Source organism: Camellia sinensis, chromosome 6 (assembly GCF_055761805.1).
Source record: "Camellia sinensis isolate YWXY chromosome 6, ASM5576180v1, whole genome shotgun sequence".
NCBI classification, from domain to species: Eukaryota; Viridiplantae; Streptophyta; class Magnoliopsida; order Ericales; family Theaceae; genus Camellia; species Camellia sinensis.
Window position 1 is genome coordinate 98,987,395 of NC_138966.1, and position 12,148 is coordinate 98,999,542.

Consider the following 12,148-nt stretch of genomic DNA (forward strand, 5'->3'; position numbering starts at 1 on the left):
TAATTTCCAACACTAAAACATGATACTAAATGATCCCGAAACATGGAAATATGGCACCCGATGCATGGAATAAGCCCCGAAACTCAAAACTAGTCCAATGCATTGAACCACAAGTATACAAAGCAAGCATTATTTGATTATGAAGTCAAAAGACAGAGCCAAGCCAGTCCCAAAACATGCACATTTTCAGTTTAAAGCATGGCCAAAAGATGCTAACATGATGGACTAAAATAGCATGCAACATTGGCTAGCAAGCATGGTTTACATGGCATGTATATGAAGCAAATAAGAACTCATCAAACCAGCTGAAAACAGTGAATAAAATATGCCCAAATAATTACTGAAATGCAGCCAATGCATGCAAAAATGAGGGGCTTCTTTGGAAGGCCATTCAAGGGGTCGTTAAACACATATAAGATAGACACTTAGCATGACCAAACCAACTCTGAAAATGAGTTATGAATGCCCTAAAACTCACAAAATTGGCTCTGAAATCAGTCAAGGAAGCATACGATGAAAGGACCCCTCAAAAGGCCTTGAATGGAATTGTTCTACACATGCACTATAGACATAAAATATGATCAAAAGGGCCCCTGACAGACCTAAGGCAGACCTTAAAACCCACAAAATTGGGCCCAAAAAGTGACTTCAAAGCATGCAAAATAGAGCCCCTTTGGAAAGCCAATGTGACCACCAAACAAGACAAGAAGAGAGGGGGTCACCTCCCTCTAATTTTGGCCCTCAAAAATACATCTAAGCCACTGAAAATCCACTAGATTTTAGTGGCTAAGAGGCCAAACCATGGCCAATGCAAGTGTTCTAATGCATGGCCCTAATCATGAAGGAATGAAGCATGCATAGGGGAGGATGACCCCAAACAGAAAAATTCCCTTAATAAAACATGAAGAGGGGCTCAAAATAAGAACTTTTTCAGTTTATGACAACTCTCTAAAATGTTCACAAGTAGGGCTAATATATGATGCAAAAATAGCCCTAAAAGAGAGATAGAGGGTAAGGGGAAGTAGATGACCTCAAATAGAAAAGTGTCCTTAAACAAAGTTGAAGAGGGGCTCAAAATAAGAACTTTTTCAGTTTATGTCGAAGCCCAGAAATACTTGCAAGTGAAGCTAAGTAATGAAGCAAAAAAATGTAAGTTTAAGGGAAATGGACACTTACCCTTGAAGAGCCGACCTCCAGCAGCTTTTGGACCAAGTTGGTGAGCTTTCAACCTCTGCAAATAACTTCCAAGGTGCTGGAATGGATGATGGAGGTGTGGTGCTAAGGGTTGTAGTGCACATGGAACAAGAAAATTAGGGTTTTGGAGCTTGGAATAGTGACAATGGAGGAGGGAGGTTATGTGCCTTAGGAAATTTTGTTCAACCCTTAGATATGAAGTGGAGGGCCTCTCTTATAGAGAAGAGAGGCCAAAGCTTCTCTTGGAAGCTTCAAAGATCCTCCATACACGTGTATGGAGGATGCACCAAATGCCCCCCAACTGGCACAGTTGTAAAGTAAACAGAGAGGGCAAAAAGCAAGAAGCAAGCCGGCCAGTTCAAGTGGCCGGCCAGCCACTCCCCCTGGTCAGCCGACCAGGGGTCAAAAGGTTCAAGAAAAATTACTGGTCGGCCTACCCAGAAGGGTGGCCTCCCAAATGAGTAGAACACAGCCCTGTAGAGAAAAACTAGAAAATGTGACCCAGGAGAGAGAAAAGCCAGATTTTAAGCAAGGTTCAAAAGGGTCAAGATGAATTTCTGGCCGGCCTGCCCATATTGGTGGCCTCCCAGATGAGCACAACACAATGGTGGTATGAAAAGCCAGAAAATGTGGCTCAAAAGTGAGAAAAACCAGCTTCTGTCAGAAAAACCAGCTTTTGGAGAGAGAAAATGAGAAAACTGGCTTTTCAGGGGAAGAGGTGGCCGGCCACCATCCTACCACCTCCGTAACAGTGAAAATAGGGTTTTTACCAAAAATGGACCAAAACGGATGCAAAACGAAGGTTCGGGAGCCAAAACGCGTGGTTCGGGGCCCCGAAAACAGGCTGTTAGGCACTGGAAGTGGCGTATGACCACGAAGGTGGTCTCCCGGGCCACAGTGTCCCTCTAAAGGGAGGAAATAAGGTGTGTGCCAAAAACCGGAGCAAACGGAGGTAGTTAAGCGGTCCCGAACCGAGGCACACGGCCGGCGGCTCCGAAAATCGAAAACTGGGCTCCAAACGGGAAAAATGGCCTACGACCACGAAACGTAGCCTACGGCCACTGAGAGATGGTCTACGAGACCTCTCCCTCCCTTCAGGAAGAGAAAACAAAGAAAACAAGACCTGGTTCGCAAACCGAGGCAAAGCACAAAAGAGCCCCGAAGTCCGGAGGCAAGGCTCGCAGCCGGGACTCTGAAACCTCAGAACGAGCATAATATGCAACATCACCGAGCGCCCAATTGGTGACGTCTAAGTCTTAAGGTCGGTCAAAAATGGGGTGTCTACGAACCAAGTCTAATCCAATGTTAATAATTTCATTTCATACATAATACAGGACTAACCAAAACCATTCATTTCATTTCTTTATATAATACAAATCATTAGTTTGTATGTCCAAAACCATCATATCCACATTTGTATGTCCAAAACCATATCCACATTTGTTTGCCCTTCCGTACTTGTCAAAAAAAATCATATCCACATTTGTATGTCCAAAACCATCTGCAAATTAAAAAAAATGTCATTAGTTTGGTGCCTATAAAGGCACTTTTGGACGACATATAGCAACTGTATTAATTTCAAACATGAAAAGACAAGGAGAGTAATAACTATTAACTAATGAAAGACACCCAAACATGAAATGGTAGACAAACATCGATTCTATGACATTTTCAACAGTGGTTCGGGGGCTGTTTCGCATTTTCACCCCCCAAACCCCTTTTTGTCGACTAAATTAATGACATTTTCAACTCTAAATCACCACAAACTGGCATAAATCACCACAAATATTAATAATTTTGACAACAAAAAATTGTAAATCTTCTTACGATAAAGAAATAGTAAATTAATATAAGCTTCCCATTATCCACCTATTTCTCCATCCAGATGCAACATAAAATTTAACAAATAGGAATAATATATGTGTTTAACTTTTGACATCTAACGCGGTTAAAAATTGACAGGAACTAATTATCATGTTTGTCCTGAACAAAAGTAAGGAAATTTATCTATGATGAGAAACTAATTACCATGTTGGTATCAAATTCACTGCTATGAACAACCAATACTCAGTAGTCCCAAGAATAAGAGCATTTTTCAACCCTAGAAATCGAACCACCAATGCAGCAACCAAAGAAAAAACCGTAAAAGATGAATACAAAATCCCAAGTGAAATCGTCCCTAAATCTTCCTTCTGAAACCAAAATTCAATTCAAATTAATCAAAATATTAGCCTAAAAGTAATGAATTATTCAACGGATTAATTTCACTTCTATCCCTTAAACTATTAACATTTTCTTTATTTCATCTTTAAAATTTCAATTGCATTTAGTCCTTCAAATTTCTGATATCTATGGAGAATATCATAAATGGTTGCAATTTATAGAGTTCGTTATTTAACTGTGTGTGTATTTTTGTCCTTCTTCCTGATAGTTAAGATATTTATAGTTTTCTCTTAACAGTGCTTCTATAAATAATGAATTTTAGCAATGAACTGGCACTGGTTCACAATAGATGGTTGAACAGGGCTTTGCAGCATTACCAGTAATGACTCGATGTTGGGAAGACTCTATGCCTGAAGAAGATGACCACAATGAATCAAGTGAGGTGAAGGTGTCTGGACGAGCTACCATTGCTAGAGATTTGTCTAATCTTCTACAGCAGGGTTGGCTTAGACCTGCACAGCAAATGGTTAGTCTATAAATGTAGTTAATGTAATCGGATTTATTTCTCGAGTAAGAAAATCCATCACCAGCTAGAGAGTCCAAATATATGATGTTGGAAACTTGGCAAACAAAGATCATCAATTTAGGAGCTTAGTTAAGAAATATGGGTAATATAAATGCTATTTGACATTCAAACAAATTTATAACCTTGGACCAGCTATTTGACATCCAGTAATGTAGTTTGGGAAGGCTTCCCTTTGTCTCCCGTTTCAAAATTGAATGGTCCTACATAATATGATCTAAAGATTGTTTCACACATTACTTGAATTAACTGAATTGAAGAGAAAAACAATTAATTTGAAAACTTATTAAGTGCTTTCAATAGATGAAAGTAGAAGAGGGTAAACAAAACCTTTAAGTCTGAAATTCCATATCTTAAAAACACAGAAATTATCCCAGATCAACGAAAATCTAAACCAAAGCACAGCTATTTTATTTGATTCAAAGGGCCATAGCATCTGAATCCACAAACTGGTTATTTGAAAACTCAAAAAAGAGCCCCAAGAATCATAAAGATATGGGAGAGGTTATAGGAAAAGTTATACTTTTTGAGAGAGAAGTTGTATATTTTGTGAGACGAAAATTACGATTTTTGTGATGAAAGTTATGAATTTTGAAGTTATAAAGAGCACCTAAAAGTTATGTATAACTAAAGTATACTTTTTGTGAGAGAAGTTATATATTTTCTGAGAGGCAAAAAAGTTGTATTTATAGTGAAGAAAAAAAGTTATACAAAATGAAGTTATGTTTTTCGCGTAAGGTGCATACGATCACATCATAGCATTCTCCTAAAGTGATTTCAAGAATTCTCTATCCTATTCTGAAGTATGTGGCTATGGAAACAAAATACACACTTTACATATTTTGAAGTACACAATATAAAATTTTCATTTGTGCCTCAATCCAAAGAATCCAAGCAGTTTTAGTGATTCACAAGATTAGCAAAAGCTTCAATCAAGTTTTCCTCAACAAACCAAAAAAGACAATATGGAAACCATACAGTAACACAAAGAAATAGGTCCAAGACTCACAAATATAGGAAATAGGTATAGTTCAATTTGTGAGTGTTACTTCAAAAGGGAAATAGGTCCCCAAAGAGTCATTAGCATTAGAGATATGAGGTTCAATTCAAATGTATTGTTTTGTTACTGTTGATATAAATTATAATCGTGCAAAGGTAGGCTACAATTACGAGGCGCATTCAAATTTCAATTTTTATCCAAACAACAGAAACTAAATTTGCCAATAATATGTTTCTGTAATTCCACGCTTACCATAACAATAAGAGTTCCCATCTCTTCATAATGATAGTATTCAATGCGTTTCAACCGTAACGCACTATTAGGTACTTAGCAGCAGTCCCTAAGAGAATCTAGAGTAGCTTGTTGTAGCAACTAAATATCAAGCATGGCAAGTATACTTACATTTATAAGGAAAGGTATAAACGGATTTGAAGAAGACTGCTCAGAAGAATAAGTCTGATTTAGAATAGCAAGAGTAACCAAACGTTGAATAGGTTTAAGCATCTTCTTGTTCTGTAACAATATGTAGCTTATTAGCAATCACCAAGCAATACCACAACCCAAAAAATTCATCATTCACATTAGGTATCTATGAGGTTGCAAAATTTAATATAAAATTCAGGGAGAAAGGGAGGGAGAATAAGGCTTGCATCCAACCAGATGATCGAATTTACTTATGCCAAAAAATAATTTATGATGATATGCCATCTCAATTAGATAGTGAAATGATAAATGCGAAATAACAGAGCTGCAAAGGGTCCAACAAATAAAGATATGAGGAATGGCAATCTTTTCATTTAAAATTACAAATAGATAGCATACTCAGCATTTTTTCCCTAATTCATTTGTCTCCTCTTTCACTCACACAGTGTTAAACACAAAGCAAGAAAAGAGCAAGCAAAAAGCAGTCAGATTAGTAGGTAGACATCTAGCAATGTTTAAGTGAAACCCTAACCAAAAATAAATTTTTAAAAAAAAAATTTAGAAGAAGAAAAAGAACATGAATAAAGTGAAAAAAGAAAGCAAAGATTAGTGAAACCCCAAAATAAAGTTGAGTTGAATTAGAATTTCAATTGACACGAAAGTTATGACTAGCATAAAGAGCAAAATTAGCCCCCTTTCAGTGTTAACAAGCACCCATACTAGAAATTCCCAAAATCGCATAATTCAATTTTCAAAAACCAAACAGTGTGCATATTCGTGTTTGCATACAAAACCTAACAAAAATTCCAAGTTCAATCTCAGAACCCAACACCTCATATGGCCAATAAACAAAGCCCTAACTGTCCAAAGTCTTACATCTAAACTCCAATCAGCTAAATTTATTATCTTAATCAAGTATGAAAATCTCCATTACAATTGATAAATAAAATAATTATATATATATATATAGAGAGAGAGAGAGAGAGAGAGTTGCCCCTAAGGCCCCGTTTGTTTCCAGAGATGGAATGGAGGGGATTAATAATGAGGGGATTAATAGTGAGGGGATTGTTAGTGAGAGTCGTTTGTTTTCAGAGATAGAATGGAGGGGATTGATAGTGAGGGGATTAATAATGAGGGGATTGTTAGTGAGGGGATTGATAGTGAGGGGATTAGTAGTGAGGGGATTGATTGTGAGGGGATTAGTAGTGAGGAATTGTTAAATTATTTTTATATAAAATAATAAAACAAATAAAAAAATATAAAAAATTAAAAATTATATTTAAAAAAAATTTCCAATATATAAAAAATAAAAAAAATAAAAAAATTTCTAATCCCCTCACTATTTTTCTAATACCATCTCTACCTTCTCACTATGAATCCCCTCCCCAAGGGTATTAGTAATACCAAGGTATTAGTAATACCCTCCCTATCTCTCAAAACAAACAAGGTATTAGTAATACCAAGGTATTAGTTAGTCCCAAGGTATTAATAGTCCCAAGGCTATCTCTCAAAACAAACACCCCATATACTAATCCCAAGGTACTAGTAATCTTAATCCCCTTGCTATAACCCAAAACAAATTGGAGGGGGGCGAGGGAAATTGGAGTTGAAATCCGCCATGATTTCATCGTAGGGTCGTTGATCTCCGGAGTTGAGCAGACCCATCAACGACTTCGAATCTTCTTAAAAAATTTGAAGTATAGGTATAGGTATAACACAAACAATACCTAGTTGAGCAAACCCATCAATTGACGGTGGTGCTCCTGTGCGATGGCGATGATGCTCCCGTACCCAATGACGATGGAGACAAAGGCGAGAGAGAGAGCTGGAGGAGGGCAGAGGCGTGAGAGAGTGAGAAAAAGAGAGAGAGAGTCACAGAGTGAAAGACAGCTGAGCCTGTGGAAGTGTATTTTTTATATATAGATTTCTTTCCCGACTACTTTTTGTAGTCACCAATAATAAATAATGACGTTTTTCCGACTAGCGACTTTAGTAGCCAATTAAATTTCCCTTCGAAATCTGAAGTCCAATTTTTAAATTTTTTAATTATAATCGCCGACTAAAATTTAGTCAGTAAAAGTAAATTAATACAGACTAAATTATTTTTAGTAGCTAAGGATTATACATTTAGAGACCAAAATTTTTCTAGTCGCCTATAGGGTAATTTTTTAGCGACTGAGTCATTTTTGGTCGCCTATTGGGCTATTTTTAGCGACTAACTGTTTTTTAGTCGCTGATTGGGTCATTGTTTAGCTACTAAGTCATTTTTAGTCGCCTATTGAGTAACTTTTTAGCTACTAATTGTATTTTAGTCACCTATTGGGCTATTTTTAGCGACTAACTGTTTTTTAGTCGCTGATTGGGTCATTTTTTAGCTACTAATTATGTTTTAGTCGCCAATAAGTAATATACGGCTACTAAAAAAATTTAGTAGCTAAAATATGAAACATTGCCGACCAATTCAAATTTTAGTCGCCAAAGGGTTGACTTTTGGCGACTAAATTAATTTTAATAGCCAAATTTGATCGCCAAAAATGTAATTTCTTATAGTGCATTGAAGGGTAAATTAATTATATTAGGTTTTGTTAACAAGTGCCCTTTGGCACTAGTTAAGATTGCATTAAATAAATCTAACAACCACTAGCATAGAATTTAGAAAAAGTAATCAGTGTTTGATTTAATTTTTTTTTGTAATATGTCCAAAATATCCTCTCTTTTGAGTCAAATTTTTTATTTACTTTTCAGGTCTTTTTTATGTTTGGTTGAAAAAAAAAATAATATTTTACATTTAAATTAAACTTGTATACACTAACTTATCTACCATAACGTTTTTCAATGAACAACATAAAAAAATATTTTTTTAAATAATAATACTTGGTTTTCAAAAATCATGTTTTAAAAATGTACATTTTCTTCTTTGAATATAAGCGTTTAATTTGGTCAGATTTGCAAAAGAAAGAGTTTATTTTTTCTTTACCAGGTTTTTTTTTTAAAATAAATTTATTCAATTTTTATTTATTTTTTATTTTTGAATAGTCTATTAATTTTTTGAAATTTTTGAAAAAGGTTCAAAAAAAGAAAAAAATGATTTAATTTTTGCAAGATTTTTTTTATATAGAATTTGATTTATTTTCGCTTTTAATGAAAAAAATTGACTCAATTTTTCTAATTTTTAAAATTTTATAGTCAAAAACATAACTAAAAAATTATATTAAAAAAAAATTGACTAAAAAAAGAGAGGATGTTTTGGTCTTGTTACAAAAGAATTAAATTTTTTCTAATCAAACATTAATTAGATTTTCCAATTTTCATACTAGTAAAGGGGGTTGGCTTCATTTAATGCAACCTTAATTGGCACTTGTTAACAAAACTCAATTACATTTTATTCCCTTAAGTTTTCTAACTTCTCCAGTTTGGCCTTTAAAATTAATTTTTCTTCCACTTTAGCCCCCAACATTTGTAATTTTTTTAATTTACTCTGAAAACCAACTTCTGTACAATTTACCCAACAAAATAATAATATATTAATAGTCACATGGCGTAAATGGATAAATTACACATTGCCTTCTTGGTTAGCCCCAAGAGATGAGCCAAGATATATCAAAGGAAGACGTAGATATTTGCAAGTAAAGGGAAGCACAAGTCCTTCCCCAGATTCTCCTCAACATTCACCCCACAAACAACACTTTCATAGAAGTTGATTTTCAATCCTTACATAACTTCAAAAAAATCTCAGGGTTCTCTTAAATTTATACTTTAAATCAATTTGTTTTGCAAAAAATAACTGTATCATCAAAAAGTTGTGTCAAACTCATCCTATTTTGACCACACTATTCCTCTAAGAAGACACAATTGCTTAGCTTAAAAAATAAATAAATAAAAATAAAAATTCCAATTAAGATAATCATGTAAAACAAAGTTCCGATTAAGATAATCATGACCCTTTTTCAAATCTAACTTTAGCAGTATATCCTCTTTCAAATTAGCCCTCTAGTAATTCACTATCTTATTAGGACACCATCCTTAATAGTTTTTCTCACCAACAAACAAAGGCTGATTGAACTTCACCAATAATTGAAGGTATAATAATACTTGATAATCCGAATTTTCATAGATAGCTCAACTATCTCAAAACGACATTATTTTGGGTATAAAACGATATCGTTTGGATATATTCGAAATCATTCGAATCACAAAAATTCGAATTACCAAACATTTTTCTTATCAACTTGAGAATGTTTGTCCAAAGTGATTAACTTGTGGGGATTGTTTTGGGCGGCTCCAAGCTTTGTAGGTGATTCTTTTTCCATTTCATGGTCAATATGGGGGTACTATAAATAATTATATTTTTAACGAAGGACAACCTAACTAGGAGGAATTTACTGACTCAATCAAGTTTAGGATTGTGTCTTGGGCCAATGAATCCGGATCTGCTGGATGATGTTGCCAAAGCTAGTGGGCTTATTAAGGGCTATTTTGGGGAGTTGACTAAAAGTCACTTTTTTTTGTTTGTAACAAAAGTCAAAAGTTGGTTTTTTTGTCTTTTTTTTCATTTGGGAATTTGGTTTTTAGCCAACGGTGAAATTACAATTTTACCCTCATGGGTCAAAATGTGTTACATAGGTGAAGTCGTAAATATTTTACATAAATGGGGGTAGTTTGGTCATTTTATTATGATTTGACATCATAAACAAACATTAATCAAAAAAGTCAAAAGTCACTTTTTACCAACTTCCCAAATCATTTGTCTAAAAAAGCCAAAAACTTGATTAAAAGCCAAAAAACTACTTTTTACCATCTTCCCAAAATAACCCTAAGTCAATTTGTAAGTTAAAAAATATATAAAGTCTAACATAATTATATTTTTGGGTATATATCTATGACTTTTTTACTTGTGTAATAGTTGAAAGAGATGTCCGTAAAATGAGTCCGGATCTTCTGCCATACATTCCTGCAATACATTCCTGCCATACATACAAAACGACGTCGTTTTGTATTAGTTTTTTTTTTTTTTTTTTTTTCAAAATGTTTTTACGTTGCTTCAGAACTGTTTAGAACCCTAGGGGTGTTGCTTCAAAACTCAGACGAATTGAGAGTAGAGGCAACACGACGAGGAGATGAGAGGCAGCGGTGAGGCAAGGGGAAACGACGGCGACGACGGCGAAACGACAGCGACGAGGTACGTTCGTCTTCAGGATCATTTTTCTCCCTTCTCCCTTCGTCTTTTATTACTGATTTATGGATTTGTTGCCTATCATATGATTTCTGGATTTGTTGCCAATATATGATTTCTGGATTTGTTGCGAATAGATGCTTTTATTACATTCCAGGACACATATCATTACTGTAATTGATGAGCTGCATTTTAACAAGGAAATGACTTCTCTCCATTTGGAGAGTTAATTGGACCGAACCAGTTCTATCCAATGGGCTCATCATATGGCTCACTTCAACAATTCACATCGTTGATATATTGGATGAAATTGATGTTGATTGTTGTGGTTGAATTTTTGCTCAAATTTTGACTTTTAATGATCATAGTGCTATTGTAAGTTCTGTAATTATAGTCAGCTTCTTAATTTCTAATAATAGAACTCAGATTCTTACTTGATGTTGAAACATGAATATAGTGCCAACTGAATTCTTAGATTTCCATGTGGATTTCCTTTTCTACTTTCCAAAGTCATCCAAGATAGTTATTCAGATTGCCTATTACATGTTTGTTTATATGCCAAGCTTAAGTTGAAGACTGTTTGGCAACCATTGAAAAGAGAGAGAGACAGAGGGGCTGGTTTATTCAGATTGGCAACCACTGTGCTATTATAATCACTTTTGACTTATAGGCTTGCCATCTTGTGGTATTAGCTAATTGACACTTGACAACATACATTGACACATATCATTATGATAGGCACCTCCACATGTTTGCTATGTCTATGCTGCACAATCACAAGAAATGGGTTAACCATAGTCATATTGAGCGTAATTTATTGGCATAGATTTGTCATGTTTCTGGAGGTGCTCTGTCATGTGGTCCGGCAAGCATGATCTGTCATTTTATAAATAATTACATGATTTCCGGGGAGGCTATTTCGGTGAATTATATAGATGATCTGTCATTTATCTAAAATTCCATTATTGGTTCATTCTTCATTGAATTATATAGAGATGGAATTTTTATTCTGTTTACTGAATCACATGAAATTTTGCCCAACTCCCTATATGGAATGTATGAAATACGTATGAACGGAGGAATAAAGAGAATTTTCTACTCAAATTGGAATTTGCAACGGATACAAATGGAAAAGAGTTGATAAAATATGCCTAGAAACAGAATTCTGCCACTTAGACTTATATGTTATGGGAAAAAAAAAGAAACAGAATTCTGCCACTTAGAATTCTGCCACTTAGACTTAGAATTCTGCCACTTAGAATTCTGCCACTTAGACTTAGAATTCTGCCACTTAGACTCAAATGCAAACCTTTCCCTCTCTGACTCGAATTCTGCCACTTAGACTCAAGCAAACCTTTCCCACTTAGACTTAGAATTCTGCCACTTAGAATTCTACCACTTAGACTTAGAATTCTGCCACTTAGACTCAAATCTAGCATGATGGCTGCATTCCTTTCCCTCTCTGACTCGAATGCCAATATAAAAGAAAGCGATGCTTGAGCTGCAGCATTCCCACCACCTCTAACTCCACATAACTAAACGATGAGGAAGCAAGTCAGAAGTACTATAAACATGGTTTTTGTCTCCATTAGGGTCCAAGAAAATAAAAATT

General features: G+C 35.0%; 1 long non-coding RNA gene across 1 annotated transcript; it reads right to left on the minus strand.

Annotated features, from left to right (window-relative positions):
• Nucleotides 1–2,528: 2,528 nt before the first annotated feature.
• LOC114317355 (uncharacterized) lies at nt 2,529–6,359 on the minus strand. The gene is made up of 4 exons (XR_014332688.1): nt 5,343–6,359; nt 4,066–4,143; nt 3,735–3,869; nt 2,529–2,695 (listed from the first exon to the last, which is right to left on the minus strand). It is a non-coding gene; the product is annotated as an uncharacterized LOC114317355 (long non-coding RNA).
• Nucleotides 6,360–12,148: the final 5,789 nt, after the last annotated feature.